This window comes from Pelodiscus sinensis, chromosome 15 (assembly GCF_052426305.1).
Source record: "Pelodiscus sinensis isolate ZL-2025 chromosome 15, ASM5242630v1, whole genome shotgun sequence".
Lineage (NCBI taxonomy): Eukaryota > Metazoa > Chordata > Testudines > Trionychidae > Pelodiscus > Pelodiscus sinensis.
Genome location: NC_143066.1, coordinates 5,040,553 through 5,053,526, shown reverse-complemented (window position 1 = coordinate 5,053,526; position 12,974 = coordinate 5,040,553).

Below are 12,974 nucleotides of genomic sequence, written 5' to 3'. Positions count from 1 at the left end.
ATAGTCTTAATTTCACATGGCTGCTCAGCAGCTGGAAGGGAGGAGGTGAAGGTGGGGGAGGGGGCAGGTCCAAGATGAGCCCAGCAGCAGGGGAGGTGGAGGCCAAGGGAAATTGACTAATCCTAGTCAGTTTCCTATTGCATCCAGAGCGGCTCTATGCAGAAACTGACTAAGCCGGTTTCCCTTTGTACTACAGCTCTGTGTGTAGAGAGTTTGAAGCAGGAGAGAAACCGAACAATCCTAAACTCTGATCCTGCAAAGACTTACAACTTGTACATTGAAAAGTCCTGTGCGAGGCCTCAGAAAATCATACAATTGGCTTAAACACATACTATGCTGTGGATACTTTTATTTGCTTTCTGGGTTTTGAGCCTAGAGAGGTTACATGTTGTACATGCTGTTCTATGCCATCAGGAACCTTCGAATTTTGAAGTGAGAGCTGAGATTCTCTGCAAGCTGGTGCCTTAAGCAAAATAAAACTACCAAATATCACAAGAGCTGGTAACGTGCGCATGCTTAACTTTATGCACTGAGTAGCTCCCATGACATCATCAGAACCACTCATGGTGCGTGAAGTTAGCATGCTGGCAAGTCTGTGCAGCGAGATCAGGGCCTAAGATTAGTCAATTCCTTTCTGCAATTAATATTGAGCCTGGCACAGAGGCAAGGGGAGGGGAAAGAGAGAAGAAAGAAAACAGATTTAAAGTGACAAATCAGGAAAAAGGGAAAACTAGGGTGGAGAAATGCAAAGATCCCAGCCCAGGAAGGAGAAGGGGGCAATGTGGGAGAAAGACAGAAGAGAAGAACAAAGACGAAAAAATCCTGAGAAGAGGAAGAGAGCACTGGCAGGGCACTTCTCAGGAAAGGCATAGCAATAGAAAAGCATCTACAGGTTGAACCTCTCTAGTCTGGCACCCTTGGGACCTGACCGGTTCCAAACCAGAACATTTTCCGGACCACGGGAGGTCAGTATTGTCTAGCAGCATTACCCACACGCCCGCTGCTTACTGGGCTGTTAGAGGACACTGAGGGGTAAATTAGAGCTAAATAACAGCACAGAACACTGAGCGCCAGGCCTGGTGTCCGTAAACAAACTTTATGGGACCACAGGAAACTTGGCCACACCTATGAAAAGTCGACATCCAGCTACCTGACAACATTCCGAAGGACAGATGTTTCCAGACCAGAGCGTTCTGGACTTGAACCTGTACCGAATTTCAGCCTATGGAGTGAGGTTATTATTCCTACAGCACCGGATCAACTATTACCAAGTTATTGATTCAAAAAATTCCTTATATGTAGCTGAAAACTTTGGCAGGCAGGGTAGCTAAACAGCATGTCATAAGAACATAAGAATGGCCATACTGGGTCAGACCAAAGGTCCATCTAGCCCAGTAGCCTGTCTGCTGACAGTGGCCAGCACCAGGTACCCCGGAGAGGGTGGACCAAAGACAATGATCAAGCGATTTGTCTCTTGCCATCCATCTCCAGCCTCTGGCAAACAGAGGCCAGGGCACCATTCCTACCCCCTGGTTAATAGCCTTTTATGGACCTAACCTCCATGAATTTGTTTAGCTTCTCTTTAAACTCTGTTATAGTCCCAGCCTTCACAGCCTCCTCTGGCAAGGAGTTCCACAGGTTGACTATGCGCCGTGTGAAGAAGAACTTTCTTTTATTAGTTTTAAACCTGCTACCCATTAATTTCATTTGGTGTCCTCTAGTCCTCCTATTATGGGAACTAATAAATAACTTTTCTTTATTCACCCTCTCCACACCAGTAATGATGTCACTCCCTGTCACAGGCTAGTCCATTCAATTCCTTCACAGTGGCCCAAATTCCAAGGTCTGTCCTGGGGAGTTTCAATAGGAATTCTAAGTACAAAGTGAGACCCTCATGCCCATTGTTTATCAAAGCTTTGGGGGCACTGCTAGCTGGCTCCGGGGACTGCTATTGAAGCCTGCCTTTAATAGGTTCTCAGTTCAAGGTCAGCCCAGGCAGGGTGTGACTAAGAGTGATCACCTTCTAGTGGCCTTGGTCCAATCCCTACCACACGCACGTCCATGGTAAAAAGCATGCCCCATGCTAAGGAGTATCCTTGTGGATCATCTCGGGGTGACTGAGTGCCCCCAGGAAACTGAGCGCCCATCTGCTGTAGCGGGAGTCCCCCAGGTGAAAGAGGATGCACATTGCTGGGTAAACTGGACAGAGTTCAGAGAAAGCCCTAGGAAAGGGCCTTGTAGTCACACACTGAAGAGCTCAGTCTCTTTAGTTTAGCAAAGAGATGGCTCAAGATAGTTCAAGATCAAAGTCTACAAGTACCTCCATGGGAAGCAGATATTTAATATGGGCTCGTCAATGTAGCAGAGAGAGAAATATACCAAGATCCAGTGGCTGGACGTTGACGCTAGATAAATTCACACCCGTAATAAGGAGCAAATGTTTAACAGGGGAAGTAATTAACCATTGGAAGAATTTGCCCAGGGTTGCCGCCGTCCCTACCCACACACTCAAGGAAAAGACAGTTTCCTCGCTGGAAATGTTTCAACAGCTGCTGACCTGTCTCCTAAGAGAAAAGAAGACATTCCCTGAAGGATTCTGGAGACAGCCTAAGCCACTAGCCCAGCAGAGGAATCACCAGCGAACCCACAGAGATTGCAGCATTTTCTTCCCATGGCACAGAAGGTTGGAGGATTTCTCAATTTGCGGGTACTTTTCGGTTGAGCATGAAAGGCCGGGGCTGGCAAGCGCTCGGCCTCATGAGGATGGCTGGTAAATCCATTCAGTAAGGCACAGGATGATGGCAGTGGGGACCGAGGCTCCGGTCAGGCCTGTTGGCTGTCAGGACGCGCTGAGACAGCAGAGTACAACTTGGGAGGCCGCTGCGGGCAGGTCTGTTGGCAAGCAGAAACCTCGGCCGCAAGGCTGCGGAGCCGGGCTCACCCTCCGGCATTGCCAACAGTTGTGCGGTTGTCTGTGCTCGGGCTGCAGGTCAGGTCGGCCACCTCCTGACCCTTCGGAGCTGGGGAGGTGTTCGGCTGGGGCTATTCTTAGCACCGGCGCACGAGTCTGTCCCAAGTTTCGGCTTGCCAGGGACAAGCCCCTAGGCAGCCCAAAAAGTGCCACCCGCCAGGCCTGGGGAGCACATCTCCGGTATTTGGGGATGCCCCGAAGGCTGGCCCTGCCACATTTCCCCGTTCTTTGCCCAAAGGAAACTCCCTACGAGGAATCACTTGGCTCTTCCCAGGGAAGGTTTCAGAAAGCGACGCCGGAGCGCTTTGGCAGACGTGCCTCGGCGTGCTGTGGCATGCAGAGCCCTTCCAGGCCCCTGCACCTGCATCCCACATGGCCCCTCCCGCCCCCAGGCTTCCCGGTACCTGAGAGCAAATCCCTAGAATGGGCACCCAGGGAGCACCAGTCCTTGGTTAGGCCATGGCAGACCCTCCAGACGGCCGAGGAGCAGCCTGGGGCCTGTCCCCCCAATCCAGCTCCCCGCTGTCCCAGTGCACACAAGGCCCGGAGCAGCTGGGCAGGAGGGTCTCTTGGGCGTCGAGAAGCGCTGCAACGATCCAGCAGCGGGGGGTAGGGGGTATCCGGGCCAGCAGCTCGGCTCGTGTTCCCTGGCTCGGGGAAACCGCACTCGCTGGCCCTGCTGCTGTCAGAGGCCCTCCAGGGTTGAAACCTGGGGCTCAGCTCCATGCCCCGTCCGTGCAGCCCTCCGAGGGGCTCCTGTGGCCGCAGGCGGCCCACGGGCACAGCTGCCCAAGCGCCCGCGCCCCAGAAAGGCTCCTTGAATCCCCGGCCGTGGGCCCCGCGGAGAGAAGCCGGAGGCGGCGTTGCAGCGTGCTGTCCTTTCCCTGCCCGGAGACCCACCCACCCGGCACGTGTGCCAAGCAGACAGCTGGGGCCCAGGCAACGTGCGGAGACTGGCAGGCAGCTGCCACCTCCAGGGGAAATATTTCCCGCCCCAAACCAACCAGCTGCAGAACCGGGGACTCCCGCGGCTCCTCCTCCCATCCCCTCGGCGATTTCCGCCTGGCACCAGATCCGAGCCCCTGTCCGCCCCGGAGCTGGCTCACACGCCCCTCCCCTTGGGCACCGGCTGGCGCCTTGAACCCGCTGCCTGGCCAGTCCCGGCAGAGTGGCTGTAGCTCTAGAGGGCTCCAGGCCTCTCCCTGGAGGGGCTGAAGGATCGGTCACAGGAGGGGTGGGCCCCTTCATCCTTCCATATCAGCACCACTGGAGGCCAGGTTAATTCCGGGGTGTCAGTCCAGCCCCAGCTCCTCAGCCAGGGCCCATCTATAATGCCCACTGCCTCTACGCATAGAAGTGGCTGGGAGGACCGGCGGGGCGGGGCTGCCACCGCCTCTCTAAGCCTTGCCCAGGGGGAGGGGCGTAACAAGGATCTCTTCCCCCACCATCCCACCTCTGCCAGATACAGCTAAGGAGGTTGGGGGGCAGGGGAGGCCACCCCCTTTGTGACTCCCTAGGCTCAGCTGGTTCTGCCCCCTCCTGGTCTGAGCAGGGGGGTCAGGCTCCAGGCCCAGCCAGCCCTTCGGACAGAGGGGTATGAGCCGGGGCGGCCCTGCTCCCCCTACCCCCGGCCCCACGAGCTCGGGGTACGGAGGCCAAGCGCACAGCCCTCTCGGCAGCTCCCGGTGTGCCGTGTGCTAGAGAGGGAGCCGCAGCAGGACACCTGGGTTCTGTGGCCTACGCAAGAGCACGTGGTCTCTGCCGCGGCCTCACGGCTGCGCCCCGAGAGATCTGGGGGGTCAGGCCTCAGCAGCCGGAACCCCGGCAGGACGGCTGAGTGGAGGACGACGTGGCCTCTGCCCGGGGCTTCGCTGCTGACAGGCGGCGGCTCAGCCGGCAGCGCGCCCACCGGAGACCCCAGGGCTGGGGCGGGGTGGGGCTTTGTGGCAGCATGCACCTGGCACCGGTGCTTGTGTCGCTGGGGGCTGCAGGGCACTGAACTGGGGGGGCCCTTGGCTCCCCCCTGAAGTGGCCAGCAGGAGGGGTCACTGTCTTCCTCCCCGCCGAGCAGCTCTGGGAGCAGGACCTGCGTGGCCGTGGGTGTCTTGCCGGGCAGCAGGGGGCACTGCAGGGGCTGAGCCTGGAGCCCTGGAGCCCGGCTGAGCAGCAGGGCAGGACTGGGGGACCGAGGGGCCCCGCTGCAGCCCTCTTGAGCTGTGTGCTGCCCTGCTCAGCTGGCTCAGGCCCTTCCCAGGGGGTGGTTTTCTTGTCTTCCTGAGCCTCCTCCCCGCCCCGGCCTGTTTCTCTGCCGGGTCTGCCAAGCAGTGGCCTGTACTGGCAGGAAGCTGCATGGGAGCCACCCCCCGGCCCCCACCCCAGATCCAGCCTCCGGAGGTGGGAGAACCAGCAGCAGCACGTCGGCCGCGCTTCCAAGGGGAACTCGCAGCCTCCCCCACACAGGGGACCAAGGCATCCCAGGGCGCCAGCATCCAGGCCAGCCCCACCCTGCGACCCCTTCCGCCAGCAGGGTGATCTGAAGGGGGGAGCGAAAAGCCCCAGCAGGCATGTGGCCTTATCTGGCCTCAGGATCACTGGCCCCCTGCCCTCCAGGTGCCGGCACAGGCCCTGGCATGGCTCAGACAGAGGGGCCCCTCCCTGCAGCTCGGACGGTGACAGCGGTTCCTGGCGGCTCTCCAGCGGAGCCTGGCAAACCGAGTGCTCTGCAGTGCCAGTGCCACCTGGGCACCTCCTAGGGGCCAAGTGCAGGAACTACAGCCCCTGGCAGCTGAGCCACTGGGAACCCCTGCCCCAGAGATCCTGGGTGCACCGTGCCCCAGGCCTGTGGCAAAGCGGGGCAGTTAGGTCTGGCTGGCCCTCGGGGCTGGCATGCTCCCGGGTGCCGGCTAACAGGAGCAGGGGTGGCAGGTACTACACAGGCCGGGAAGGCCTTGTCCCGTTTCCCAGAAGGGGGAATGCACACAGGGGAGCCGTTCCAGAGATGCACATGCCGGCCTGTGATCCCCCTCCCACCCCTTGCAGTGTGTTCAAATGCCCTGGTGCCCAGCCTGCCCCACCCCCGGGCATTGCCGGCAGGGAGAGCCCAGGAAAGGGGGCGGGGGTCCCGCCAAGGAAACAGCTGGACTCTTCCCACTGGGCAAAGCCACTTGCTCGGAGTGGCGAGGCAGTGGGCCAGCAGGCAGAGCACAGGCCTGGGAGTCCGGACTTCTCCCTGCTCCCACCGCTTCCTGGCAGCTGCCCGCCCGGGGCTGAAGGCCAGGGTCATCCCTGCTCTAGCTCCGATCTCTCACCGCCCTGGGGAGCCGCCTGTGAGGCAGATGGTCCCCTCCAGGCAGGATCCCAGCAAGATTCAGCTCACTCGCCCCCACTCCATTGCACCGCAGGGCTCCCACCACAGCTAACACCGCAGCCAGTCCTGCAATCAAGAATCGAAGCTGCCTGATGCAGGGGGCTAGGAGGGAGGGCCGGGCCGGGTGAAAGCAGGAAAATCTACATACCCGGGTGAGTTCCAATCTTCCATTCCAGAAAGGCAGAGACACGTGCGTCCTCTGCAGGCCGTGTGCGTCCTTTAGGCTAAGCAGCTGGGCAGCTCTTGCTGAGGCCGAGCCCACCTTGCCCCCGTGGCCCAGCAGCATAAAGGTCCTAGGCTGCTTTTCGGGGGGGCTGCATCCTGCCATGTGCTCCGAGCTGCAAACTCAGGAATCCACTGGCGTGACTCATCTGCATGGGGAGGGAGGGGGCTTTACTGTCCCATGACACAGGACTGGGCCTGTTGATGGACTTTTCCTGTCTGGCAGGACATGCCACCTGCTGCTGAGATCAGCCCTTTCTCACTGCCCCTCCTGGGTGGGAATTCGCAGTCCCTGCGGCTCACAGAGGAGCCACTCGGCGCGGGATCCAGGTGTGTAAGGGGAACAGCTGCTCCCAGGCGTCCCGTAAAGACGCTCCCCGGACCCTGCTCATGCACAGGGGAGCCAGGCAGCCCCCAGCTCTGCGCATTTCTCAGTGTCCAGCTGGGATGCGGGGCCCTTGGCGTGAGCCAGCCTCTGGGCGATCGGCGGCCCTGCAGCCTGTCTAAAAGATCTGCTCTGGGGCTTGTTTTGGCGAAGTGGCGTGGCCGGTGCTAGGATGGGCCTGGGAATGCCGGGATGGCGGGCGCTGGGGAGGCGCATGGCTGTGGGGACTCCCTGGCCAGCATCTCCCCCGCTTGTCCCTCGTGGAGCGACTCTGCGTCTGTGTTCGGTCTCAGCGGCAGCACGCTGGGCCCACAGGCTCGGGGCCCCTGCAAAGTGTGTCAAGGGCCCTCAAGAAGAAGCTTCCCTCAGCTCCCCCTCAAAACAACCAGCCCCCGGCACATCCCTGCCAGCTGCCCTCAAAGGGCCAAGGAGACCGGGCAGCGCCCTCTGCCCCTGGGCTGCCCCTGGACTAAATGCTGCCTGCTGTGGGTGCCACCAGTAGCAAACCTGCGGCCGGGGGGGACGGGGAGATATCATGGTGCCCGAGGTGGGGTCATCTCCACCCTTTGGGGACTGTGACAAGCCAGGAGATGCCAGCCAGCATGGCTGGAGCCGTGCTCCGACATGGCACCGGGCTCCCCTCGGCGACCAAGTGGCTGGCCAGCGTGGCTTCAGACTAGTTACCCTGCAGCTCAAAGCCCCGCCCCTCCAGGCCTGGCAGCTCAAAGCCCCGCCCCTCCAGGCCTGACAGCTCAAAGCCCCGCCCCTCCAGGCCTGGCAGCTCAAAGCCCCGCCCCTCCAGGCCTGACAGCTCAAAGCCCCACCCCTCCAGGCCTGGCAGCTCAAAGCCCCGCCCCTCCAGGCCTGGCAGCTCAAAGCCCCGCCCCTCCGGGCCTGGCAGCTCAGAGCCTGGCAGATCAAAGCCCTGCCCCTCCAGGCCTGGCAGCTCAGAGCCTGGCCCCTCTGGGCCTGGCAGCTCAGAGCCTGGCAGATCAAAGCCCCGCCCCTCTGGGCCTGGCAGCTCAGAGCCTGGCAGATCAAATCCCTGCCCCTCCAGGCCTGGCAGATCAAAGTCCACCTCAAAGCCCCACCCCTCCGGGCCTGACAGCTCAAAGCCCCACCCCTCCAGGCCTGGCAGATCAAAGCCCCGCCCCTCCAGGCCTGGCAGCTCAGAGCCTGGCAGATCAAACCCCGCCCCTCTGGGCCTGGCAGATCAAAGCCCCACCCCTCCAGGCCTGGCAGCTCAGAGCCTGGCAGATCAAAGCCCCACCCCTCTGGGCCTGGCAGATCAAAGCCCCGCCCCTCCGGGCCTGGCAGATCAAAGCCCCGCCCCTCCAGGCCTGGCAGATCAAAGCCCCGCCCCTCCAGGCCTGGCAGCTCAGAGCCTGGCAGATCAAAGCCCCGCCCCTCCAGGCCTGGCAGATCAAAGCCCCCCCCTCCGGGCCTGGCAGCTCGGAGCCAGGGAGCTCTGCACTTGCCACATCAGCGGGTACAAAATGGCTTGATCCCTGCCTCCCCCCATTACCAGCTGAGCTCTGGTCGGCACTGTGCTGCCCCCAGGCTGCGGGCGGCCGATGGTTACCGGGCGCGAGATGGCTGACAGAACACGCCAAACACACGTTTCTGCCAGAGTCAGTTTCCTCGTGCACGATGCCACCTCGGCGAGCTAACAGGCTGTCCACATGCTTTCGCCTCCCGGCCCAGCTCAAAGCCAGCCCGGCCATGGCTGGAGGCTGTGCTGTCAGGGCCGGTGGCAGCCCAGGGGAGCCCTGCCACCTGCCACCGCTTGGCAGCATCAGCAGGGAAGCCTCACCTCGGGCGGCCAAACACTGTTCCCGAGAGCGTTAGAGATGGGCCTGATCCAACGCCCAAGCTCCGGATGCCGCCAGGCTTGGTGGGGGGACAATGAAATCCACCTCTGAATGCTGTAGCTTTGGGCCATTTCTAATCCTCCACCCCCAGCTATGACCCAACCCTTTCTCCACGGCCCAGAGCACTGCCCAGTGGCACTCAGCTCCCCTGGGGTGAAGGCAGACCCGCCAGCCAGCAGCCTCGACGGGTAAGGTCGCCCGACATTTCCCATGGGAGGATCCTGGAATTGGTTGCTTGGAACTGTGCCAGACCGTAACCGTTGGGGCTGAAATCTCCCATTCTGGGTGTTCACCTCAGGCTGATTTTACGTTCCAGCTAAAATGGCTCAGCCACTTCCAAGAACAAGACTGGGGGGAACTACATTGTTACATAAGAACGGTCAGACTGGGTCAAACCAAAGGTCCACCCAGGCCAGTGTCCTGTCTGCCAGCAGCCCAGAGGGAGTGAACAGGACAGGGAATCACCAAGCGATCCCTCCCTGTCATCCATTCCCAGCCCTGACAAACACAGGCTAGGGACACCATCCCTGCCCATCCTGGCTAATAAGCATTGATGGACCTAACCTCCATGAATGTATTATTTTTTGAACCCTGTTAAAGTCCTGGTCTTCACAACATCCTCCAGCAAGGAGTTCCACAGGTTGACCGTGTGCTGCATGAAGAAAAACTTCCTTTTGTTTGTTTTAAACCTGCTACCTATTAATTTCATTTGGTGACCCCTCATTCTTATGGGAAATAACTTTTCCCAGGCTAACACACGTATTCCTAGCAATGCTGTTCCTGAGAAACTCGGTGCCTTCGTGTCACAGAGCAAAGCCTTGCCACATTGGGGAGGGGGCTTGAAAACACCCCCAATCTGGTCGTGTTAAAAGCTCTCTCCCTGCCTGCTGAGGTGGGACTTGTTAGAGGGCAGCAGCTGCAGTCCCCGAAAGTCCTGGGCATGCTCCTGCCCCTCCCCACACCAGGGCTGTGTCTAGACTGCATCCCTTTTCTGTAAAAGGGATGCATATTAGACACAGCGCAATTGCAAATGAAGCGGGGATTTAAATCTCCCCCGCTTCATTTGCATAAACATGGCTGCCGCTTTTTTCCGGCTCGGGGCTTTGCTGGAGAAAAGCACCAGTCTAGACGGGGATCTTTCGGAAAATAAAGCCTTTTCCGAAAGATCCCCGTCTAGACTGGCGAAAAGCGGCAGCCATGTTTATGCAAATGAAGCAGGGGGGATTTAAATCAGACGCAGCCCAAGAGCAGAGAATGGTTCAGGGGAAGGGGATTGGAGTGTGGTGGGGGAGGATGCAAGGAGTGGGAGGGCAGTTGGCAGTAGAAGGGGCAAGAGCAGAAGAGAACAGGGAGAGGCTGGGAGACTGAGGGGGGACAACAGAGTCTGTAACCACTAGAGCACACTTCCCAGAACTTGGACTAGAACTCAGCATGCCAGTGCTATCTAGCAAAGAGCCAAGAGGTCCACTGGCAAAATGTGTCTCCATCGCCCTCTAGTGGCAGACCCACAGAGGCAATTACAGCCTCCTATTGCTACCCTTAACTCAAGCCGTGTAGAAGTTGGTGGGGTGGAACTAAAGGTAACTCATGGGGTGGGGTCAATACAATTCTACAAGATGAAAGTTAGGGTTTTTCAATGCGTGTGTGTGTGGGGGGGGGTTAACATAGGAAATTGCATTAAAACTGCTTCAAATAATCTCAAGATGGCAGAGTAAGGTGCACAGAAAATAGGAAATGCCAGAATTAAGGCTGCCTATGTAACCTTAACTCTGCCCCCTTGCCCAGGATACAAGTCCTTCATTACATGGTCACACACATCCAGAATTACATGTTCATGGGGCCTCTGTGTCATTCAGTGCACAAGACAGACCAGATAGGGGTTTGAGAATGTCATGCAAGACAGTATAAAAAGCCTTACTAAAGGCAAGCCATACCACGTCCACCGCTTCCTCCTAGCCACGAGGCTTGTTACCCTAAGCGATCGGGATGGTTTGACGTGATTTGGCCTTGACAATCGACATTGACTGTTACTTATCTTTTAGGTGTTTGCAAATTGATTGTTTGATTATTTGCTCCATGATCTATCCTGGTACTGAAGTTAAGCTGTAATTCTCTAGGTTGTTCTTATTTCCCTTTGTATAGATAGCCAAACATGCTAGCATTTTTCAGTCCTCTGGAATCTCTCCCGTCTTCCTTGAGTTTTCAAGGATAATTGTGAATGGCTCAGGTATCTCCTCAGTCAGCTCCTTGAGTATTCTAGGAAGCAGGGTTGTAACTACATAATTCAAGGGCAGGGCGACCTTAATTCTAGCATTTTCTGGCTTTTGATTTCTTGACCACAGGACTCCTCCTCATTTTAGCCTAGTGTTTTAATGTCATTTTAGGCAAGGACACTGAATGTAAAACCATCATGAGGAGAGGGGCTCACAAGGAAGTGCTGGTAGGGGAGAGCCAAGATTTTGGCCTCTACTCCACCATAGACCACGGGCAGGTTACTTTGCCTCTCTCTAGACTTCATTTTCTCTAGCTGCAAAATGGGGGGAGATCACAGTTGCTTCAGGGGGTTATGATGCAATTTAACATGCTGCTGGCACATCCTTGTTCAGGAAGTGCAAGCTGTTTGTACGATGATGGCGGTACAATTGTGAGCAATGCTCACTCTAATCGTTTCCAGCTATGTGCAGAATAAATTTTTTTGCGTGCACCAAGGTATGCGTGAATGTGCACCACCCGTAGACATTCAAAACCCTAGCTGTGGGTGCTCTGCTAATCAGCTGGGTGGCATGAGAATCTGTCGAGCGGCTGCAAAAGCACCCAGTTTACAAGGAACACTGAGAGACACCTAACATGTCCCGCAGACAGGAAAATACAGCTGGGGGCAGGGAAGCAGGGGGAGACAGCAGCAGTAGCTAGTTCCAGCTGTCTGGGCCTGCCTGCAGAGGAATAGGAATGGGGGTTGTTTTTTTTTCAGCCCACAGTTTCTCTGTCCCCTGCAACCTCAGCACAGATGTGAAGGGGCTGTTAATGGGGCAGTTGCTCTAGTCTCTCTAGCTGCCCGGGGACGGGGTGAGCGATTTTAAAGGGAGATTCAGCGAATGCCTGCATGGCCCCAGGGCAGCTGAAGGCCTCCCTCAGGCTCAAGAGCCGGGCTCCCACCTAGCTTACCTGTGATCCCTGGGAAATGGGGGGCTGATCTCCATGCAGCTGTGACAAAGGCCCTGCCCACCCTCCCAGCCAGCACCAAAGCAGGATTCTCAGCTACAGAGCCAAAGGGCTTCTGCTGCTCAGCCCCCCGCGGGCACTGCCCCCCACAGGGTTTCACCAGCCCTGTCCTAATCCCCACCCCGTCTCGCCAGCCCCCCTTTCCCTCCGATCCTCCCTTGGCGCCCCCCGGGCCAGGCGGGGGGCAGACCCTGGGGAGCAGCCCTGGCTGCTCCCGCTCCCCACCGGGCTGCCCCGTGCCCACCGCTGGGAGTTTCCACTTGGCCAGGGCCGGGGAATGTGCCCCCGCCCGGCGCTGCGGCGAGCTCCGATCCTCCCCCGCCTCCTCCCTCCGGAAGCGGGGCGGCCCCTTGGCTGCGGATCGCGGGGCCCGGCCGGGGCAGCGGCCTCCGCCCGTCGGAAAGAGCCGCGGGCCGCCCGCGGGCCATACAGCCGCGCCCAGCTGCCGTGACGTCGGGCTGCCCCGATGACGTCAGCCACGCAGGCGGCCGTGTGGGGGATGGGCTGGCCGGAGAGACGCAGGCGCCGGGTTCCCGAGGGGCTCGGAGGCAAAAGGGGTCCCTTGGCTACACTGGTCTCAAATTACGTCATATCCGGTGGGAGCCCCCAGCAGAGCATCCCCCCAGAGTCCCTCCAAGTGCTCGTGGGGCCTGGGCTGGGGGGATCCTGGGGGTGCAAACTCCTCTCTTGCGACCCATTCGGCCGCGCCCGCAAGGGCCTGGCAGGGCAGGCCGGGGGCGCACCTGCCCGCAGGGTCCCTCGCTGGAGCAAGGTGACCCCGCCCAGGCAACGCCCCACGGACCCTCCCCGCCTGCAAGCGCCCAGAGCCCAGGCTGGCAAGGGGGCGGGATCCCGCCTGGCCCTGCCCACGGGGCACTGCCAGCCCCGGCTGCAGGGGGCCTGAACGGGCACTGCCCTTTCATTGGGCCGAGCGCC